This window comes from Equus asinus, chromosome 9, assembly GCF_041296235.1.
Source record: "Equus asinus isolate D_3611 breed Donkey chromosome 9, EquAss-T2T_v2, whole genome shotgun sequence".
Classification (NCBI taxonomy): Eukaryota; Metazoa; Chordata; class Mammalia; order Perissodactyla; family Equidae; genus Equus; species Equus asinus.
In genome coordinates, this window is record NC_091798.1 from 82533417 (window position 1) to 82546504 (window position 13088).

Sequence of the window (13088 nt, forward strand, 5' to 3'; positions counted from 1 at the left end):
AGTTTAGGCGTAATAGAAGCACAAGCAGCTAAAGGCTTACCATCAATGCAGACGTACGCAGACACGACCAGGCTAACAATAACAGTGGCAAATCAGAGCAGATTCGCAGGCCCCCGCTTAGCAGTAGATCTTTATCCGGACCAGATAGCCACGGGGTGGGCACCGACAACACAAACCCAGAAGCCTTCTCTGGAGGACGTGGCACAGACCCAGAGGATCTGCAAAGTGGCAATGGTCTCTATTAATAAGAGGAGCCCAGGACAGGGAATCCAGCAAAGGGGGAGCATGGTCTCCAAAGGCAGGAGGGAAAATCTGACAGGGAATTCCATATCTTGGCTTTTATCTTGAAAGTGTATATGATCCATTTGCATGAGGTAAATTCTCACAATTGTTCAAAGACTGACTCCAGCCTCAAGGGGCATTAATAAGAGCAAGGAAGGGTCTGGTTTTGGAAAAACAAACAAACAAACTATTATATGGGAAATGACAGAGATATTTACCCAGACAGAGAAATAAGGCAGAGCCACCTGACTCAACCGAGGTAGAAGATCAGAGCTGGTAGGGGTGACTGTAACTCCCCAGAAGGACAGGCTAAAGCTTCATAAACCCAGACCTCTTTCTGCCTGCTGGTCCAGATTGGCCCTCTCAACTAGACCAGGGAGTAATAGGCACAATCAAATGACTCTATCTCTGGAGAAAGGAAGGCTTCAGAGTCTAGAAGACTCTGAATATTTCAGAGAAATACTCTTAGAACCAAAACAGGAAAAATTTTCATCAGCTGACTCTGCAAGAAACTGTCTTGTGTCCAGCTGATATCTTTTATTGGATTCCCTCATACACTATACAAGTTTCACTTCAAAGGAAGTATTAATGGGAGGTAAGGCCTCCAATAAAGTTCTCTAGCACCTACTGTATGCAAAACAAAATTTCCCTAGTCATAAAACGTAATTAAGAGAAAAAGTAAATGGAAGGCTCTCTGGCCTCCAGAAATTTAGAATCTACTACCTATGAAGAAAGCAATATTGAGGTGCCCTCCACGTGGTAGAAGCTGAGAACTAATCACAGATGCTAAATGTTGGAGGTGAAAATCTCTTACTGTACTAGAAATAGGAGCTTTGGGGCCACAATATCAGAAAGATAGTCCAGCCCATGGCTCTAAGAACCAACCCAATACCAGCATACAATACAAGCTATACTTTAATACACTGATGATTAACAATTGCTAAACTATAGTAAAAACAAACAACAAACAAACAAATGAATAGGAAGGAAAAAGTAAAGGAAGCCAAAAATGGGGAGGCAGAAAGACCAGACCTGTCAGAAGCTTAAGAAATTGTTCTTTACACACCAGCAGAAGGAACCAGAGAGGCTGGGGAAGGTGACATCTGTAAGCTTCGGGATAACTGCCTTCAGGGAAGTTCCAGTATCCTAAGGAAAATATGTCCCCAAATTCCCACTCGTTATTCTCCAATTTTGTCTTAATTACTAAGTGTGTTCCTGTTATGTCAGTATTTTAAGAAAGCAGTTATCCAGATCTATCTTATTTTGATGTTGAACTTTTTCCTCAAATGATCCAACTTTCTTTTTCTAAACTGAATATGTCACAGAAATAAATTGCAGTAATCGGAAATAGAGTTTATGATTTTTTTCCTAAGCTATTAAAAAGATTCAGCATTAGATTCTTACCTACGTCAAAAGAGAAATAAAATGACCCAAGAGGTGGCATGGTCTTTTGCAGTCAAAACTGGAGGAGGAGCTCACTAAAACTCCTATTGCTTAAGAAACAAAGCTTGGAGGAACTAATTTCTAAGTTCTAAATCATGATATAATATACAAATAAAATACTAGGTACTAACTTGCTAGTAAAAAAATAATCTCTAAGAATAATTTCAGAGCATCACAAATAAAAAAACAATGATTTCTTCTAATAGAGAAAAACAGTGATTGAATGAAAACCTGTAGTCAAACTTAAAAATCCTTAATAACATAATGACATATAAGAAAAAATGAATTGGCCACACAAAAGACAACACATTCATCAATCAGAGAGTGAAGAAGTTCCTATCACGTGTTTAGTACAGGGTCTCTTGGTCCTGACGTTTATGATTTCCCTTCTAGAAGATGCCCATCTTCTAGAGGCAGAGGTGGTAGACATTTCTGAAACTCAAGCTGCACCAAGGTTAACACTGAGAAGACTCCAGTGCTGAATGAAGATAGAGAAACCTGAATTCACTTTCATTTTTTTCTACTGGAATAATTCGTTTATAATGGCAAGACACACCAAGCATGCACAGTCAAAGATTCTAGAGTCCGCCTACATTGTCAGGCATGACCAGGAATTCTTACATACCAAATACATCATGTAGCTCCCTTACTGTGGCAAATTGCACTCACAAGACAGTAACAGAATTTTCAGAAGGGAAAAATGTGTATCATAAATATATGTCTTTATTGACAATAGGGTAATTAACTATAAAATAAAATCAGAAACTCAAGATTTGGCAATACAGAATTGTACATAATTGAAAACGTTACTCAATTTTTAAAGAAAATGCATATATAAAACAACTGTTACTAAAATCATCCAATGATTTTTTTCAAATCCTTTGAAAACGTTTAAGAACTGGTGCATATACTTTACTTTAAAAAAACCAAATTTAAATGTGTGCATATATATTGATATGTTAACTGAATGTCCACGTAACTGGATTCTAAATTTGTGTCTTTTTGGACCCAATATTTTTCTTTAATTTAAACTTACCTGAATTAACAACTGAATTCACATGTGTGGTGAATCAATGTTATCTGAACAATCTATTAAGTATTAGTCTATATGTTAAGATTTGTCTTAAATTTTATCTATTGTGGACATAAACAAAGAAGCCTTGTCACTCAGAAGGCCTATATCCAAAGGGACTGTGACTATGAAGTGTAAGTTTTCAAGTCGTGTTTCATGCAGAGCTGCAAGAGATTGTGATCTTGTAAAGGAGTGACAGGCAGATACCGGGGATATGACTTCAGGGCAGTGTGATTATTTTGATTAATATAACCAAACATTTATCAAAATCACATGTTTCAAAGTGGTCATCTTGCCAGGTGTTAAACATTCATTTCAATGATACTACAATTGTTCAAACCCAGTATTGGATGTCCTCTTTTGATAACTGCCTTCAGATGCCACTGCCCACTCCTTTGAACATTTTTTTATAATGGAAAATCTTTGTCCAATAAATGAAAATTGACTTTGGGAAACTTATATGGAGTTAAGTGTGGTGAACATAGATGTCTTTGCTTTGGGTTTAAAAATGAAGTATGATTATAACATAAGAATATTTTTCTAGGGGCCGGCCCGGTGGCGCAGCGGTTAAGTTCGCACGTTCCGCTTCTCGGCGGCCCGGGGTTCGCTGGTTCGGATCCCGGGTGCGGACATGGCACTGCTTGGCAGCCATGCTGTGGTAGGCGTCCCACGTATAAACTAGAGGAAGATGGGCACGGATGTTAGCTCAGAGCCAGGCTTCCTCAGCAAAAAGAGGAGGACTGGCAGTAGTTAGCTGAGGGCTAATCTTCCTCCAAAAAAAAAAAAAAAAAAAGAATGTTTTTCTAGCAGCTAATAATCTTACTTGGAAGGCAATTCCAAAGAGTTTGATAAATGGTTTGAGCAATGGGGAGAGGGGAGGGCACTGGCTTCAATGAAACGTGTGTAGACTCTCAGGGTAGCTGCTGTCAAGAAGACCATCCAAAATATCTCGTTGCTTCATGGTGGTCATACTTTGTAAGAAGAGACAAAAGAAGAATTGCTCACTGATTTTCCTGTGAAATCCCCCAGTGGGACCTGGGACATTAACATTTAGCCTGAAAGTAAGGAGATTTGACTTTTCTTCTCAGATTTTCCCTCTAAGAAGGAGTTTGGTTTCTAAGAATTGTCTTAACAGATGTTTCCAATTTCCCTGTGCTGAATGAGAAATTAATGCATGTACCTCACTACTATGAGCTGAGCATGAACCAAAAGGCCTTTAGCTTCAAGCTACAAACATCTTTTGGATATTCTGATGAAACTGGAGAGAATCCTACTGATAGTCTATTTTCACCCCAATGAATCTTAGGGAAACTATAGCCAAGTCCATCCAGATATCTTCTCATGAAAACTCCGGGAACAAAGTTAAGCAATCTCACAATTTTACAAAGTTCTATGTGAAAAATACTGCAAAATTTCCTGTCCTGGGAAATTAAATTTTCATAAATTTTTCAAAAGTAAAATATAGAGAAAATGTAAGATTCTGAAAGAGGAGAATCCTTATGTGTAGAAAGCATTATACTGGGTACTTACCAACTGCAGAAATGACAATTGAAACATTTTGTCAAAATTCGTTCCCATGAATCCATCACAAATAAACATTATCACAAGTGAGACATGTCTGAAAATAAAGTATTAAAATGTTACCACCAACTCAATTTTAAAAATCCAATATCTATTTCGTTGAACTAATATTTCTCTTAGTATCAATATTACTTCAACTTAAATGAAAATTTGCCCTGCCTCCACTAAATAATAAAGTGAGCATGACACCTGTCATTAGAAAAAATAAATCATATTGAATCCAACAGAAACTTTTTTGTGGACTACATTCTAATAGCATTCAGGATATTTTCAGTATAGCTATTCAATTTGAAAAGTTTATTTAATTTTTATTTTTATGTCAGATGCATGGGACTGTTTGAGGCAATGTTTTTCTAGTGTAGAAGGGAATAATGCTTCATATATATATATCACTATAATCCCGCAGCTTGGTTTCCTTTAGGAGAGTGTTTAGAAGATATGAGAGAAAAATCTCTTTATTTATCTTTAGCACTTCGATAAATGAGTCATTTAAGAAAAAGAAAGATATATGTGAGCATACAAGAAGAGTAAACTTCTGTCATACAGGCTGCTTTCTGTATTCTCAGTAGTTTTAAAAAATTAGGCAAAATATGTCACTTTTTTTCACTATAGTTCTAATAAAAATTGAAATAATTTTGCAGTATTGTTAAAACTGCTAAATAAGTAACAAGTGGGGCACAATGTTTGTGAAGATGTAAGCATACGAAATTCTAGACAGAGATGGCAGAACTTACTAAGAGACCATATATGTAATGTGACCACAAAAAGTCACATAATAAAATGAGAAAACAGAATTAAATTTCAATTTTAAGGAAAGTGATAAGGATTGGAATTATTATAATTTAGTGCTGAAACCAAAATAATTTCTAACTTGTTTGCAATCTTTAAATGTGATGGAAGAGAAAGAATTCAGGAAAGGCACCTTCAAGTACATAACGATATGACTATTTGGTAAACCTCAAGTATTATTCTTCTCACATATGACAGCATCCTGAGCAAAATTTTGATATTTTTCTTACTACAATGGTTTATGATTAAATAGAATTGTTTCAATATAGTTTTCCCAAACAACTTAAAGAAGAGGTAAAATTATAGCATTTTAAAAAATAGAAAATGTACTTCAAGGACACTTAAAAAAATACTATTATTACAACTTAAAGGGTCAGTTATTTTACATTCTAGCTACTTGCCTAAGATAGAGGGCAATCTACAATCGCCAATTGATGACTGAATTAAAAATGTATCGTACATTATGAGAATAATTCTCAGGTTTCTTTTAGCAAACACAAATCAGCAAAGGAACTGAACTAATCAGTATAAAATTAACAGGTAACACTCACTTAGAAAAAAAATCAAATCTGTGAAAATAAAATTAGCAACAGATTTTGTCATTTAATTATCTATATTAGGTAGCATATGAAAATTTAAAGCTTTTAAACTGGCTTGCAGCATTTTTAAAAATGCATGCACATCCTCATGCTTTAAAAAGAGACAATTATCCAACATATAGCTTGGCAACTTTTTGTTAACTGTTCTGTTCAAAGTGCTTTAAAATAATAATCGAATATATTGTTTCAAAAGTATTAGGCATACGTAAAACTTTAAAATTTTTAGAGTATGTCATTAGAAAAGTGTCGAAATAAAAATTCAAAAATAAGATTTATAAATTGTAATATCTGATGCCAAATATTTAAAAATGTTAAAGGAATGTAATGCCTAATTTCAAAGTTTAAGCTAACAAACCCGGGAGACTCCACAAATGGAAAATATTGATCAGCAATAAGATCAAGTTTTGAGTGACATTTATGTCATTCAATAATAAAATCTAATTTATAAATGCAATTTAAAACTTTGAAAATTGTGTAAAAATAAGTTATGCAATATAAACAAATAAAATTTTTCCTAAAAATAATTTCATAATGTCCTCATTCTCTATGTTTATTGTGTCCAACTTAAAAATTTTATTTCCTGTGTATGTTTTGGAAATCCATGATTCAGAGGTGGATTTTAACAACAAAATAGAACCTCTGCATTCATTCTTATGCTTTATTTTTAAAAAGAAACATTATTATTAATGCTTTATTTTCAAGTGGCTACTACTGTTTTTATCCATCAAGGAGAAAAGAATTCACCAAGATAAATTTGATATTTAAATTCCTGTTTCTATTTTATACAAGCCTTGATTTCTATATTCTTCTTAAGACAATGATAGTTGCTAGAGATTTCTTTTTCAAATGTCATTTTCATGGCATATAATGCTATTTCCACAAATAATTATTTCTCTTGAACTGAAAATTACTTACCTTTGAAAGCAAACTAAACATTTTAGTATCTGGTCCTTTTAACCATGATTGTTTTCAATAGCAACACTAACGGCTGCTTTTTTTTTGAACTGTGTAACCACTATTTCTAACACAAAAGTGTTGGCTTTACACCTGCATATTTTCTTTCTCCTTCTTTCCTTCCTTCTCCCTTCCTTCCTTCCTTCCCTTTCCTTTTTCTTTTCTTCCTTTTTTTTTGGTTGAAGTTATTGAATCAAGTAGCTATCTAGAGGGAGGAGAAAATGTTATTACCTGTAGTTAACTGGCAAGAAAAATGAAAATCTTTATCACACAAGAAATATTTAAAGCAAACAGATTTACTCAGAGTAAGGCCTGAAAACAGGAGAGGTTGCTGCAGCCTAGGACATAAGCTTAATTCTTGTTTAGGAGTTTTTGGTGGAATGTCTTTACTTTCTGAAATGCACTCTGCTGATTAAAAAAAAAAAGCTGACAGTTAATTAGCACCGAGTCTTATTACAGAAGTCTCCTCTCAAGCAGCCATATTCGAGTTATACTGAGGTGATTGTCATAAAGGGGTTGTTTGCTGTGGCGCTCACAGATGGCGGGAAAGACAGCCCAGGAACGCAAACAGCCTGATAATCAAGATAGCCTTAAAATGTGGGTGAGTTTTCAACTCTGATTCTGGCAGCAGCCTCTTTTCAGATATCTTGGGTTGTTATGTCCAAGTGGTTTACTTTAAAGCAGGCTTGTCATCAAAGGGGTCCCAGAGTCAAGAATAATTATGATAATTACCCAGAATTGCACCCCCCCAAATAATCATAATAATAATCCTGAATCTTAACCAAGTATAATATTGTTTGTGCAATACACTGCTACATTCAAAACGATGAAGTGCTAGACAACCAAGATCTATTCTTGACTGACAAAGCTGCTATAATTGTATGACTTTCTGGGATAATGGTTTAAACAAAAGTAAATAGTTAAAAAAAAAAAAGCCCCTTCCCCTCCCCCCCCCCAAAAAAAGGATTGGAAAGCTTAGCTGTGTTTAGTGCCCATTGATGAAAGCAGTGTTCTCTGATCCATGCTGCTATTGTTGGTTTTAGTTTAGCTCCCTCTCAATCAATATCTAACAGGGCATGATTTAATAAGGTTTTATAATCTCCAAAAATGCAGGGGGGGAGGGGGGTTGTGGTATTGTCATTCATCAAAGGGGGCCTTTCAGGTTTCTTTGCTTTCACCTGCTGGGACCCATTTGGTCTCTTTCAAAGAGAATGCAATGACAAAATGAATGAGAAATGCAAGAATAAGAGTCCCTTATTCTACCCAATAGTATAATCAATGGGTACTTGTAATCCCTATTGTACCTCACAGAGGTAGTTGTAAGACAATTAAATCTCGCTTCTCAGGCAAATGATTTTGGTAGTTAACCTGAAACAGCCAACAATATTGAAGAGAATGAATGCATTTGAAGCAATGATGTAATGGGATACCGCCTGGCCAGAAAAGCATGCATGTGTACTGATGTGTCTATGTATGTGTATGTTTATCTCAATACTCTATGTCCATAGTTTTCATGGTTTATAGTCCCTTAAATATTACAGAGGTAAGTGGCAAAGATTTTAAACAATTTTACAACTTGTCTTTTAATTTTTATTTTAAATTAACATGGAAAGATTCTTATTTTTGAAACATTATAGACTCTAAACTCTAGTTTCATAAACAGAAAACATTTACATAGTTAACATCAGTTTGATGTGACAACCAATTTAGTTTTAATTTCATTTGCATCAGCTAAATTCAATTTCTCTTTCCCTCCTTACTGAGTCGCTTGAATGTCAAAAGGAGGCTCGTAGCCTTTGGAAGACACACACACGCATTTCGGTTTGCATTATTTGTCCACCTTTGTTGTGTTGACTTCATACTCCATTCCAAGTATTGTCTATCAAGAAACCTCATGGTTTACCCTTTTTGTGAAAGAATAAAAATGTGACCACTGATAAAATTTCATAGCACACACAAATTCTAAAAGATTTGTGAAGAAAACGTATCCTCTTGCTGAGAAGTCCTGTGCCTAGTGATAAATATTAAATACAAAATAAAGGGAGCAAAGAGACTGCTATATCAGATACACAAAGATGCATTTTAGTTTGTAATAATTAAAAAATTAATGGGCCTTTCTTTAACGTATAATTTAAATATACTCTTTTGATTTCTCTTACATCTCATTTGTGTTTGAAATCTCATTTATGTTTGAACATCTCATTTATGTTGAAAATGCTCATATTCCTTAGCCAAAATTCTCTGAGAAACCTCAATGTTACTGTTGACAGTAACATCCAATTTTATTCCTGAGGCAAAATCTTACATTTAATTAACACACAAATATGTAATAAACGCACTTTTATCTCTGGAGGTACACATTTTCTTACCGACCTAAGGAGTTTTTAATAAAGAGCTGATTTAGTAGATCTATACCCAAAAAATATATTGACTCAGACACAGCAATATTCACAGATGTGTGCTCTGCACCCAAGTGCATATGTATTTTCTTTAAGTTATGCAGACGTATAGTTACCTTGTATGTAAATAAAATAGCTCTTCATTGATGCTTGTACACATAATTCTTTCAATTACCTTTAAATATTGAAAAGCAACTCTCAGGGAACTAGAAGTGCTGTCCTTTTTGACATCCAAGGCAGAAATATTTGGCATCGGAATTCTACATACTTGTAGATTATTTTTTAAACCTGTTATTTTGCTATGTTTAGATCATACAAGAATAAAGAAATCCACTCGAAAAATAAATTGACCTGAATAAAACTATGTATTCTCTCATAATGCTGAGTTTAGCGAAGAGTAAGACACCTGACTCCTCTGGATACTTCCAAATGAGCCTAGCTAATTGGGGTAACCCTAGCCAATGGCCATTTGAAAGACTCAAGGTCAGGTGTTTTATTACTGGGATAGTATTCAAAAAAATGACTGTCAGGGGTGAACGAAGAATTATGTCAAGAGCATTCAGCATTACTGCCACTAAAGAGAGAGGAGGGGAAAAACATTGTGAAGAAAAACATGTCATTTTCTAAATGAGCTAGGGGAGGCGGATAGGGCAATAACGTGGCCTTCAGCTGTTGGTTTATTAGGTTTCCGTTCCCATGATCCACATCTGCATTAGGCAGAAATAGTTTTACTTTTAATACAGTTGCACTCCACTACTTTGCTTTCTTGTAGAGTAAAAAATAGCTGTGAAAAACCAGCAGATGAGGTTTGCTCTTTGTGGTGGTTTGTTTCCCCATTCCCTATGCTGTTTTCCTGCCTCTACGGCCGGTCTCAGCATTGTCGTGTGATTTGCCATGCAACAGTGAACATTGCTTTTCCTAGCCAAATCATCCAGTGTTAAATGGTATGTGATACAGATCAATAGGGCATCTACAGCTGTACAAAAAGGGCAATGTTGTTTCTATGAACGATTTTGAAAGAGAGTGTGGCCTAATGGTTAAAGGATTAAATTGGGTACTCAGGTTTTTGCTGTCTTGAATTCTAATTCTACTGAAGCCATTGGATTTCTGAAGAAGTTGTTGGCAAGTATGTTCATTTCTCACTCTCTGTGGACAATGACAAAAGTGATCCACAGCAGTATATTCATGGGTTATGTACTTGCCCAATCGTGTGACCATTCAACAAACAATGAAAATCGGGAGGACTGATGAAGAAGATTGGAAAAACATCTTCAAAATGTATGGTACTTCAAACATTCTATCAGATTAATTGCTCATATTCTTTTTCACATAATGTTTCTGTGCTTCAGGCTGTTCTTCCATCTCGTCTGAGCCCATTCAGCAGCAGCTTCATACTTATACATTTGGAGTTTAGTCAAACTGAGACAAGGGCTTGTTTTGGTTCTGGTTACCTGCGTTCTCCTTCGGGAACAGGACACGTTTTGTTTCACGTGAGCCCCTTGTCAGTGGCATTTTAATGAACTGCAACGTAGAAAATAGCTTTGGGAAAGCGGTCGGCTTTTTGTTACCATTGCCAATGCCAGGTGCAAATGGTCGCTCATGAGGATTAGCAACACACATCGCCCTTTATTTCAGTTTGGGGTAGAGGCCTGTGTGACTGTGTGTGCGCACATGTGTCCATGTGAGAGAGAGAAAGAGAGACAGAGGCAGAGGCAGAAAGAAGAGTTTTATAAAGTTGTATATTGTTGTTGACTTGAGTGAAACTTTGAAAGGAGGCTAGGCCCTCATATTGTATTTCCTGCTCAGATTTCTAGATTCCGGTTTATCTGAATCCTTTCTTTCTTCCTCCTTCTCTCCTTCACCTTCTCTTTCTCTCTGTTTAGCTCTCTTTCTCTCTCTCTCTCTTTCCCCCCTCTCCCCGGTTCATTTCAGAATGTTACATGTTTTGTAAACAATTCACTCAAGCAGCAAATCAGAGAAGGAGGAAAGTGACATATTATTCTTGGTGTAATCAGATAATAAGGGTCCAATATTAAGTGCATTTAAATGTCTATGGTTTTATTTTATTTTATTTTGTTTTGTTTTATTTGTTGGGTATTGTACTCAGTAGAAGTGGAAATGTGGTCCTCTAGTTGAAGACTGGTGAAAAATTAAAAGTTCTGAGGCTGGAGAGATTGCCTAGGAGATAGAGATGGGGGCGCTCGTTTTGGGTTTGGTAGTGCCCCAGGTTAAATGCTTAGGGCAGTGCATTGTGGGAAGACACTGTGAAAACACTTCGAAACTAGAATTAATATATTGATAAAGTAGTTGCCTTGATTTTTAGGATAGATAACTTAACCATTTATGTTCCTGTGAAGGAAGTAAATGAAATAGCCAACAAATACATAGCATTCTTCCCCCAAATGAATGGCAAATTTTTAATCATTTCTTCTATATTTTGCATGCTAAAGAGATATAAGATTTAGTCACCTCCAGTGGCTGCCTTGTTGACTATGGCCTAGATGCTTTCTATGGACTTCTTTAAGTTTTTTTTCTTCCTAATTTGTTCAACTTAAGATTTTCATATAAAAAGTGTAATTCAAAGTTAATACTCCAAATCACAAGGGGATAGGTCTGTGGAGTTTTTCTCCCCAAAGAAGTATATTTATTTTATTAACAGTTTCCGAATTATTAGTGGGTCTCTTTAGTTTTTCTTAAGGATATACAATGGCTTGTAGAATCTTCACCACAAGCATGAAACAAAAAATCACTAAGCGAGAGCAGCAGAGGAGCTTATTTCTATGTAATCACTACTCTGCTATTTAATACGTGCAATTTATTTTCACAGAATGAATGTGATATTCAATTATTAAATAATTTGATATTCAATTAATTGGTTAGCTAGATAAGCCAACAATATGAAAGGAACAAAGCCTCTCTTAGAAAAAAAACAGAAACAAACCTTTTATCATTTAAGTGAGATTCTGATCAATAGATTTTCTTCTATATTTAGAAATACTGATAGTACAGAAAATCAATGACAAATGAGAATATAATGCATTACTAATCATTGCAAATATTACTTAAGTCTGCTTGATGCGACCTAAAATATATTTGAATGTAGGCTTTTCTGCTTGACTTATTGTGTCTACAAAAGCATTTTCAAAGTTCTTCTTTTTCCCAGTTGTTTTTGTGTAAAATGATATGTTTTATCAAACTCTTTGAATATATGAATGTAAAAAGAACAAAACAAAATGTTAGTCTGTGTCGCTTCCACCTACCATTCCTCTACCATGAATACTTGGAAGTGTCTCCATTTTCCACTTTATGGAAATAATTTAGTGATTTATTCATATGGGAATCAAATTTTAAAAAATAATTTAAAGAAAGGTTTTCATTGAGATAATTCATTGCAATCATTATGGAGGCAATACCCCTCTTAGAACCAGTGAAGAGCTATTATTTCGCAGCAAGTGATCAAATAGAATGAGCGGGCAGTGTCTATAACACATACATAGACTTCCAGGTGGGTTTTTAAGCATAAAGTGACTTTATGCCCCACTGGTGTTAGTCAGATGGCACAAAAAAAAAAAACTTAGTGACCATTCATAATCAGTTGAAATTAAACTTCCAAAAATTGTTTTAGATTCGTATATAAAATCACTCACTTTTAAGTATTAAAGCATTAGTCTTGTGTTATATCCCTTATGACCAACGATGAATTACACAAAATGTCTAAGGAAAGAAATGAGTTGTTCACACAAGGCTCCTATTTCAAGAGATCTTAGCTTATCCATCTATCTATCTAATCCATTTTATAGCAACTTATTGTATAATAATAATGGAGTTTGGGAGAAGTGACGATTTTAAGTGATATATAATATTAGAGCCAATCAGAAGATGACTCCCAGGATTCATCCCGTGGATCTACTCACATAACAGATTAACTTACGGTCCTGCAAACCAGAACCACACAGGGTGGAAACAAGA